Genomic DNA, 8,041 nt, shown 5'->3' on the forward strand with positions numbered 1-8,041 from the left:
TGACTGTTATAAGCAGACAAAATATATTTTTCTCCATTTGTTGCCTCTCATACAGATTTTGAATGCACAGGATGTTTAACCTGATCTTTATCACTTTGTCCAAGGGGTAAGAATTGAGCATGAGAAACTGCAGGTTATTATCTGCTTTTTAAGTGAATAATGATAAACTGTTTCTGACCAGGAACACTTTGTGTGTGCATTCAGAATAAAATGTATAAAGATGAATATTTAAAACCTAATGTGCTCACCATAAACATTTTGTAAGCGAACTTTTTCTTCAGAGAAATATTTATGACCAGGTAGTCTACAAAAGGGAGCTCTGGTGGCATAGTGTCTAAGGCATTTGACTGCTAACCAGAGGGCTGGAAGTTCAAACGAACCAGCCGCTCCTCAGAAGGAAGATCGGACAATCCACTTCTGTAGTGAGACTGCTTTGGAAACCCAAGGAGGGGTCACTATGAGTTGGATGCAACTCAAAGGCAGTGAGTTTGGTTTCTTTGAGTCTCCAAAACTAGCTAAATTTCCACTGAATCCCCTCCTGCTGAAGCCCTCTTTTATTATTATTATTATTATTTTATTTTATTTATTTATTTTGCACTTTTTCCATGTTAGAATGGTTCTTCTGAGGTTTTTTATGCCTGGAATTTTGTAGGAAAGCCTTGTTGTAAAAATGCTCTAGTAGTTTTTCTTTCGCATATAAAAGCAAAACAAAACAAAAGCCTAAGATAGAAAAACAGTACATTTCAAAATTCAGAAATAAATTAAAAGATTCAAAATTTATCTCTGTAAACATTTTTTTTTTTTGAATCTTAGTATAGTGCTTGATGAATGTTATTGTTAGTTGACATCTCAATGCAACCTGATGTATTACACAGTGAAATATTGCCCCGTCCTGTGCCACCTTCATGGTCATTCCTATGTTTGAATCCATTGTTGTGGCTATTGTGTCAGTCCATCATATTTAGGGTTTCCTTTGTTCTCCCTGACTACATATGGTGCCCTTTTCTAGTGATTGGTCTTTCCTGATGACATGTCCAAATCTCGCCATCCTCATGTCCAAGGATCACTCTGGCTGTATTTCTTCTAAGAGTCATTTGTTCACTGCTTTTGCAGTTTGTAGCATATTCAGTAATATACACCAACTCCACAGTTTGAATGCATCAATTCTTCTTATGCTTTCCTTTTCATTGTCCAGTTTTCACATGTATATGAAGCAATTTAGGTGCTCTGGTGGCATAGTGCCTAAGGCATTTGACTGCTAACCAGAAGGTTGGCGGTTCAAATGCACTAGCCACTCCATGGAAGGAAGACTGGCCAATCTATTTCTGTAAAGATTTACTGCCTCAGAAACCCAAAGAGGAATTGACTTGATGGCAGTGAGTTTTGAGTTTAAGAAGCAATTGAAAAGATCGTGACTTAGGTTAAGCATAAAAAGTATATTATAAACATTTGTTGAGTTAATAAAATCACATTAGGGAACCACCTTTAAAATACTAACAATAAGGCAAAAGACGTATAAGTATATAAAAATTTAGATTTTTAAAATCATAGAAAAAATAGAGTATACAAGGAAAGAGAAGGTAGTAGATGGCCAATAAAAGAAATCAAACAATATCTCACTGTTGGAAAAATTTATAAATTCACATCAAGAAAAATTTGGAAATATACACATAAATTTGGAAATAATAAAAATTACCTAGTAATACACTAAAGGTAAATGCTTACAAACATGTTCTATATAAATGTATGCTAATATATTTGAAAATTTACATGAAATATGTAGCTTATCTTTAAATTTAAAAGAATCTACAGATTAATGAACTTTTACGTGACCAAATAATCAAGGAAGAAAAACATTTGTAAAATATCAAATGTTATACATAAGGATCTGGATCTAAAAGTTTTCATGAGAAAGTTCTTTTACACTTTTAATGAAGAAATAATTTATATGTTGTATAAAACCTAAAAACAAGTCCACTGCCATCAAGTTGATTTTGACTCATAGTGACCCCCATTGAATTTCCAATACTGTAAATCTTTATGGAAATAAATTGCCTCATCTTCCTCCCACAGAGAAGCTGGTGAGTTCGAACCTCTGACCTTCTGGTTAGCAGCCAAACGCATCACCCACTATGCCTAGCATTTACTCAAACAATTTGGGACTTTCTTAAAATGATCATGGGTTGGTTCTGTTTTTATTTTTCTTATCCATCTCAGTAATGTCTTTTAGATTGATTAACCAAAATAAAGAGAATACTAGCACTCTAAGTATCCTGGTGTCCTGAGGTGATATGCAACTAAAGAGGAACAAGAGCTGCTTCTTGAAACATTTAAGTAAAATGATCAAGGTCAATTTCAACCATTTATTCAATCAACAAATATTCATTGACAATCAAGTGTGTGGCAAGAATTTTATTAGGCCATAAGAGCTCTGGTGGCATAGTGGTTAAAGCATTAGGCTACTAACCAAAAGCACAGGAGTTCAAACCCATCAACTGTTTCATGGCAAATGATGTGGCAGTCTGCTTCCCTAAAGCTTTACAGCCTTGGAAACCCTGTGGGACATTCTATTCTGTCCTATAGGGTCTCTAGGAGTAGACTATGAGTTGCAATAGACTCTATGGCAGTGGGTTTGGGTTTGGGTTTGGGTTTGGGTTTTGAAGGAGGAGCTTTGGTGGTGCAGTGCCTAAGGCATGTGACTGCTAACCTGAAGGCTGGTGGTTCAAACCCACCAGCATTCAGTGAAGGAAGGTGGAGGAATCTACTTCCATAAAGATTAACCACCCTTGGAAATCCAATGGGAGTTGCTATGAGTTGGATCAACTCAGTGGGAAAAACAAAAACAAGACTCTCTGCCATTCAGTCAAATCTGACTCTTAGCAACCTCCCTGGAGTTTCCCAGGCTGCAAATCTTACAGAAGTAGATTGCACCATCTTTTTTCCGCGGAGTGGCTGGTGTGTTTGAACTGCTGACCTTCTGGTTAGTAGCCAAATGCCTTATGCATCACACCACCAGAGCTCCTTAACTCAGTGGCAGTGAGTTTTAAACAATAAATTACAAGTTATGGTCACTGCCTGGACAGAGCTAACAAGGTTGTAGGTGAAACAAATTAGTAAGCATTCAATTACTATGCAGTTAGAGAAATAGTAATAAGCCAAGTATTAGGTGCTGTAAGAATAAGGATCAAGGAAATCTAACTGATACTTTGAGGGTCAGGAAAGGCTTCCTGAAGCAGTGATGTCTAAATCGAAATCTCAAGGATAAATACAAGTTACATAGTTACATATAAAAATGTCACCTCCTCTTGACTACTTTATGCATTTTAGTCTGATTACTGATGTTTCCATTATATATTTAACATTTTCTCTTCTCGTTCCTATACTGATATTCATCAGAATCATTTGTCAAATTAACAAAGTACTTTTAATAAAAGGATTGAAAAATTATTGTCCCTCACTCTCATTCTTACCCAAGTTCAAGCTAAGTTTCAGATTCTGTATAAAAACGGCACGTGTATCAACCGAGATGGGAGAGAGAATACAGCTTGTTTAATAAACCAAACAGAGTGCAAGTTGGTTGCAGCATAAAGGGCAATTGAGGGGAGAAACATGCAAAAAGGGGAGACTCAGAGGTGGTGGACACCAAGAAATTACCAATTAGCATAAATCATTCCATAAAAGACTTTGAAGACATGTTGGAGAATTTGGACTTTATCTTAAGGAAAATAGGTAACTATGAAAGGATTTTAGGTGGGGAATACATACTCTATGTTAGAGTTTGATAAGACCATTCTAGTTTCTGAGTAGACTATGGATAAAGGAGAGGAAAGATTGGAGACAGCAAATTCCTAAAGAGGTTGTTGAAAACAAGCCAGGAAAGAGGGAGTGATGATCTGGACTAAGATGTTTTAATGCAGATCATGTGAATTAATTCACAGGCTATTCAGAGGACATATGAATAATTAATAATTTTTTTTAATAATTGAAGAAAATAAATTAGTTAAAGAGAACAGGCTTTAACATGGGCAAGTGGTTAAATTGTGTGCCATTCAGTGAGATAGAATGCAAGAGAACGTGTTGATCATGGGGACCGGAAAGGGAGAAAATAATAATTTTCTTTGTACATGTTGATTGTGAAGTCTTGATAAGATATCCAAGGGAAAGTTTCAAATAGAGAGTGAGCCTCCTGGGACAGATGAGGAATTGCACTAGAGTTTGTTGTTGTTGTTGTTGTTATGTGCCGTCAAGTCGACACGACTCATAGTGACCCCTCCTTGGGTTTCTGAGGCAGTATCACTACGGAAGTAGATTGACGCATCTTCCTTCTGAGGAGTGGCTGGCGGGTTTGAACCATCAGCCTTCTGGTTAGCAGTCAAGTACCTTAGCCACTATGCTACCAGAGCTCCCTACTAGAGTTTAGGAGAAGGGAATCTTCAGCACACAGATCCTTACTGACTTCATGAATTTATTGTGTGCTAAACACATTTATCCCTACAACAAGCCTCTGAATTAGTACTTTTTTTCTTTTATTTTAAAAGGAGTAAATTGAAACAGAAATAAAGACAAAAGGAAGACTAGAAACTGGGTATATTTTTATTTTGATGGTAGAAATTTAAGATGTTTCCATATTAATGCCTATTGCTTCCTTCAGACTTGAATAAATCTTGCCCTCTAATCTAATGGAGCTCTGGTGGCTCAGTGGTTGAGTACTTGGTTACTAACATAAAAAGTTGATGTGAACCCACCAGGTGTTCTGTGCGGCGGGGCTAGGGAGGACTTGACAATCCATTTCTATAAAGATTACTACAGCCTAGGAAACCTTACGGAGCAGTTTCACTCTGTCCTGTAGGATCACTATGAGTCTAAATTGACTCAACAGCACACAACACCAATAACAATTTCCTAACTCCTCTAATTCTACCAGTGATTTTCTCCACCAGAGTTGAGATCTTGAAACACACAGGAATTTGCTTCATCATTGAAGAGTTTTCCCCCACTGTATTGCATAAGGAAATCTTTAAAATCAATGTGGTCACTTTATTTGCCATAATCTATCTCAGGATATTCTCATCCCCAGGTCACTGCATCCTTTCATGGAAGAACGTGAGGATGACCTTGTTCTGAGTCTGTTTTGTCTTTACTCCATAAATGATGAGAGTGAGTTCACACACAAGTTGGCAAACAGGATGTAAAAGATGCAGGAGAGTAAGGGCTATGAGAATGATACTGACATGGGATGACAGGCATCTCTGGATAGAAAGTGAAAAACAGCTCAGATGGAGAGTGTAGAAAATACCAATGAGAATGATGTCTGCGACAGCAGTCCTTAAAGGCATATTGATGAAGATATCAATACAAGTGAGTCAGGCAGAACCTCTGTGCTCACAATATAAGTAAGGGATGATACATGTCCTGCAGAAAGGTAAACATTTCACAAGGAAGACAACAGGGACAATGACACTACAGCTCTGACTGACAATGTACACCATGATCTTGACAATTGTCTTAGGTTTCAGGTTACTGGTGCATCTCAAAGGAGAATAAATGGCCATGTAACAATCAAATGCCATGCCCCAAAACATGGATTAATCCAGAAAAAAAGCTGAAGTAGAGAAAGAACAACTGGATAAGGCAATCAGGGAAGGTGAATTCCTGAAGTTTAAACCAAATTATTCCAAGTGTTTGGAAGGACACAGTGGTGCACAAAAATATGAGGTCTGCAGAGGATAGCACAGACAGGAAGAATAATATGGGTTCATGGAGGCTGAGGTACATAGCAATGCCATCACCCGCAGAGTCACAAGGTAGGTGATGAAGAAGGAAATCTTTTTTTTTTTTTTTTTAATTCAAATGCATCATCAATTCTCTCTCTCTCTCCTTCTCCTTCTCCCTCTTCTCCTTCTTCCTTCTTCTTCTTCCTTCTCCTTCTTCCTTCCCCTTCTCCTTCTCCTTCTCCTTCTTCTTCCTCTTTTAATTGTGATTTTGGTGAAAGTTTACAGAGCAAATTCATTTTCCATACAGCAATTTATTTTGTTTCATGGCATTGATTGCAGTCTTCACAATGTAACAGCTCTCCCACTTTCTCACTGTAGTTATTACCTCTTCCCTATGTCCTTCTTTCCTATGCATTCCTACTCCCAGAGCTATCTTTCTGTGCAAATATTGACTTTCTGTTCTACCATGAGTGATTGCTCTCAGGAGTATATCTACTTGGTATAAATGTTTATTATATGCCTGTCTATTGTTTGGCTAGAAGCCATGGGAGTGAGTTCAATTCCAGGCCTGAAGGATAACTAAGGACCATAGTCTCAGGGGTTTCACCAGGCTCTATTAGACCAGTAAACCTGGTCTTTTTTACAATTTTGAGTTTTGTTCCACATTGTTCTTCCACTCTATCTGGGATCTCCTTCACTGATTCCTTTCCAAGTGGTTGACAGTGGTAGTAAGGCACCATCTAGTTCTTCTGGTCTCAAAGTCATATAAACTGAGGTTCACATGGTCCACTAGTCCCTTGGACTAATTGTTTCCAAATATCTTTGGTTTTCTTCATTGTTCTTTGCTCTGGATGAGTAGAGACCAATTGTTGCTTCTAGATGGCTACTTGCAAGTTTTAAGACCCCAGTCACTACTCACCAAAGTAGGATGTAGAACAATGTTTCTGTGTAGTATGTTATGCCAATTGAGCTTAATGTCCCCCATGACCATGGTTCCAAGCCCACAGGTCTAACAACTCACTTCATCAGGGTGACTGACTGTGCCTAAGAAGTTATCATAACTTTGCCCCCTGTTAGATCTATTTATATGGGCATTCTTATAGCACATATAAATATGGATGTAGAAATATCGTCTGCCAACCTTATACATGATTATGGGTATATTTCCCTTTGCCTAGACATACCATATCATTCAGCCTGTATATCCATCCATTTACCCATGTTGTTGTTGTTGTTGTTATGTGCCGTCGAGTCAAACCCGACTCATAGCGACCCCTCCTTGGGTTTCCGAGGCAGTATCACTACGGAAGTAGGATTGCCCAACCTTCCTTCCGAGGAGTGGCTGGTGGGTTTGAACCGCCAGCCGTCTGGTTAGCAGGCAAGTGTCTTAGCCACTATGCTACCAGAGCTCCCTTGGTTAACGTTTATTATCACTGATAATGCAGTACTGTATCTGTAAAAGGGTTTATCTTTTTTGTCTATGCCCCTGTGCACCTCTCTGTGTCTTCCCTTTCCTTAATGTTATTGTGTTGGTCACTTGATTTGGTATATTGTTTTCCCTTCACTCAAATCACTACTTATCTCTTACCTATCTAGCTCTGGTAGCATAGTGCCTAAAGCATTTGACTGTTAACCAGAAGTCTGGTGGTTCACACCCACCAACCACTCCTCGGAAGGAAGGTTGGGCAATCTACTTCCGTCATGACACTGCCTTGGAAACCCAAGGAGGGGTCGCTATAAGTACAATACGACTCAACAGCAGAAAGTTTTTCCCCTTCCCTCCCTGGTAAACAACAAAGAAAATTTCCTCCTTCCATATATAAACCTTGCCTTGACTTTTTGCAATAGAACACTAATACAATATTTGTCCTTCTGTTACTGACTTTATTTCATTCAGCATAGTATCTTCCATGTTCATCCACATTATGCAGTGTTTCACAGATTCTACATTATTCTTTTAATGTTGCATAGAATTCCACTGTGTGTATGTACCATTGTTTGGTTATCCATTCTTCTTTTGATGGGCACTTAGGTTGTTTTTCCTCTTTGCTACTGTGAATAGTGCTGTGATGAACATGGGTGTGCATATATCTGTTCATGTCCTGACTCTCACTGAAGAAGGAAATCTTGATCGAGATATGAGACCCCAACCAGAATGAAGGAGACTGGATTGAAGCTCCTCAAATTCAATGTGTCATCATGGTAATTGTCATTCCCTGAGCACAAAATATCACAATTGATTGCTGAGATTGACTGGCCATGGATTCCCTCAAGTTTTTCCACAGCATAGATCCTTTCCTCTCCATCACCTAACAAACACTAGAGAA

The sequence above is a fragment of the Orycteropus afer genome, unplaced genomic scaffold (genome assembly GCF_000298275.1).
Source record: "Orycteropus afer afer isolate SDZICR_OR568_19922 unplaced genomic scaffold, OryAfe1.0 scaffold00014, whole genome shotgun sequence".
NCBI lineage: Eukaryota > Metazoa > Chordata > Mammalia > Tubulidentata > Orycteropodidae > Orycteropus > Orycteropus afer.